This window comes from Pelobates fuscus, chromosome 10 (assembly GCF_036172605.1).
Source record: "Pelobates fuscus isolate aPelFus1 chromosome 10, aPelFus1.pri, whole genome shotgun sequence".
Taxonomy (NCBI): Eukaryota; Metazoa; Chordata; class Amphibia; order Anura; family Pelobatidae; genus Pelobates; species Pelobates fuscus.
This window is the reverse complement of record NC_086326.1, coordinates 10,965,643-10,968,142: the sequence shown is the minus strand read 5'-3', so window position 1 is coordinate 10,968,142 and position 2,500 is coordinate 10,965,643. Positions and strand designations below refer to the sequence as shown.

General features: G+C 37.5%; 4 non-coding genes across 4 annotated transcripts; 3 read left to right on the top strand and 1 right to left on the bottom strand.

Moving 5' to 3' along the window:
• The first annotated feature begins 169 nt into the window (after positions 1-169).
• On the top strand, positions 170-240 carry TRNAG-CCC (transfer RNA glycine (anticodon CCC)). The gene has a single exon. It is a non-coding gene; the product is annotated as a tRNA-Gly (tRNA).
• Positions 241-1,177: 937 nt separating this feature from the next.
• TRNAQ-UUG (transfer RNA glutamine (anticodon UUG)) lies at positions 1,178-1,249 on the bottom strand. Its single transcript has one exon. It is a non-coding gene; the product is annotated as a tRNA-Gln (tRNA).
• Positions 1,250-1,410: 161 nt separating this feature from the next.
• On the top strand, positions 1,411-1,519 carry TRNAL-CAA (transfer RNA leucine (anticodon CAA)). The gene is made up of 2 exons: positions 1,411-1,448; positions 1,474-1,519. It is a non-coding gene; the product is annotated as a tRNA-Leu (tRNA).
• A 280-nt stretch (positions 1,520-1,799) lies between these two features.
• On the top strand, positions 1,800-1,870 carry TRNAG-CCC (transfer RNA glycine (anticodon CCC)). Its single transcript has one exon. It is a non-coding gene; the product is annotated as a tRNA-Gly (tRNA).
• Positions 1,871-2,500: the final 630 nt, after the last annotated feature.

Below are 2,500 nucleotides of genomic sequence, written 5' to 3'. Positions count from 1 at the left end.
CCAAATGATAAGGTAAACATTAAGGTGGAGAATTAAGGTTTTCACCCTTTTACCACATGACTATTATGAATTTATTCCCGAATGGTGTGTAGTATATTTTTACAACAGAACATGTTAGAGCAATGCTCAAAGAGTGCATCTTGACAGTTAGAGTACACCCATGCAGCTTGCGCTAGTAGTGTAGGGGTATCATGCAAGATTCCCATTCTTGCGACCTGGGTTCGAGTCCCAGCTAGCGCATTGTGTGACAATGCTAGTTTTTATTCTTAAACTGCACATGTGACTTAGCTATAATTTAGAAACAGTGATTATATTGTGCTTTGATTAATTACATTTCTGATGAGTTTTATTTTTTCACTGGCTTTAAGAAATCTTTACATTCCCAAGTTGAAGTCAACAGTTCTTATGGAGCAATTTTCCCCATTGCACTTTATACAGATTTCAATCATTCAGTCTTTATTCTCAACTTACCAGTGCCAGGTAAGTTGAAGTCAACAGTCCTTATGGAGCAATTTTCCCCATTGCACTTTTATCTATCCTTAATACAGATTTCAATCATTCAGTCTTTATTCTCAACTTACCAGTGCCAGGTGCAGTATGACACCTTCTATAAAGTCATTTGCTCATTATGGCTTCATAGCAGGTGTTTAGAATTGATCATTATCTTTAAGTCTGAATGCTTCTGATGATGACATTTCAAAGATTATTTTCTGGATTCTGTTCTTTTGGGGTGTCATTATTCGCTGGTTGTTAAACTCTACGGCATGTATCCTTCCTTGAAGTCATTCTCTGTGCCCTAGACTAACATTGTCTTAATGTGATGCTCTTCATTGGGGATTAACGATTCTGACCAGGAATGATCCATCCTTTTCCATTTAAAATAGGAAACTAATCACTTTATAATAGTCAGAAGAATAATGCATCATCTAGGCATTGATACCAAATGATTTATGTTGGCCTGATCCATACCCATGGTTAAGAAATGAAGAATTTCTAGGTATGCATAAATGCTTGAAAGAAATGAAACCTAGCAGATGCCAGAGATGTCCATTGGTATCTAATGTCGAGAGGGCTGACTCCAATTTGGCAGATTATATATGCTTAAATTAGATTTTAAGAAAGAATGTTTTGTTAAATGTAGCTTTCTCTCGATGTGAAATTTTTAAAAGAAGCACATAGATCCCACCGAGATTTGAACTCGGATCACTGGATTCAAAGTCCAGAGTGCTAACCATTACACCATGGAACCCCTACCTGACTCCACCAACTGGAAGAACCCCTGGATCTCAGATCTTCGATAACGGTAGAATATCACCTCTCACTCAATTTCAATAAAAGTGGGTAATTGTAAGGAAAATGTAGACTTTGCACAAGTAGCAGACTTTTCCTGCCAAACATGCTACACACAGTGTCAGGATGGCCGAGTGGTCAAAGGCGCCAGACTCAAGATCAACTTCTTCCGCAACCTGGGTGTTCTGGTCTCCACATGGAGGCGTGGGTTCAAATCCCACTTCTGAAAGCTTTTTCATATTTTTTGCTTTTCATTCTTAAAATTCCATCCTTTTACATTGAAAATAGGAAAATGATCACGTTTTAATGGGCAGAAGAATTCATCGTCTAGGCATTGAACCCAAATGATAAGGTAAACATTAAGGTGGAGAATTAAGGTTTTCACCCTTTTACCACATGACTATTATGAATTTATTCCCGAATGGTGTGTAGTATATTTTTACAACAGAACATGTTAGAGCAATGCTCAAAGAGTGCATCTTGACAGTTAGAGTACACCCATGCAGCTTGCGCTAGTAGTGTAGGGGTATCATGCAAGATTCCCATTCTTGCGACCTGGTTTCGAGTCCCAGCTAGCGCATTGTGTGACAATGCTAGTTTTTATTCTTAAACTGCACATGTGACTTAGCTATAATTTAGAAACAGTGATTATATTGTGCTTTGATTAATTACATTTCTGATGAGTTTTATTTTTTCACTGGCTTTAAGAAATCTTTACATTCCCAAGTTGAAGTCAACAGTTCTTATGGAGCAATTTTCCCCATTGCACTTTATACAGATTTCAATCATTCAGTCTTTATTCTCAACTTACCAGTGCCAGGTAAGTTGAAGTCAACAGTCCTTATGGAGCAATTTTCCCCATTGCACTTTTATCTATCCTTAATACAGATTTCAATCATTCAGTCTTTATTCTCAACTTACCAGTGTCAGGTGCAGTATGACACCTTCTATAAAGTCATTTGCTCATTATGGCTTCATAGCAGGTGTTTAGAATTGATCATTATCTTTAAGTCTGAATGCTTCTGATGATGACATTTCAAAGATTATTTTCTGGATTCTGTTCTTTTGGGGTGTCATTATTCGCTGGTTGTTAAACTCTACGGCATGTATCCTTCCTTGAAGTCATTCTCTGTGCCCTAGACTAACATTGTCTTAATGTGATGCTCTTCAATGGGGATTAACGATTCTGACCAGGAATGATCCATCCTTT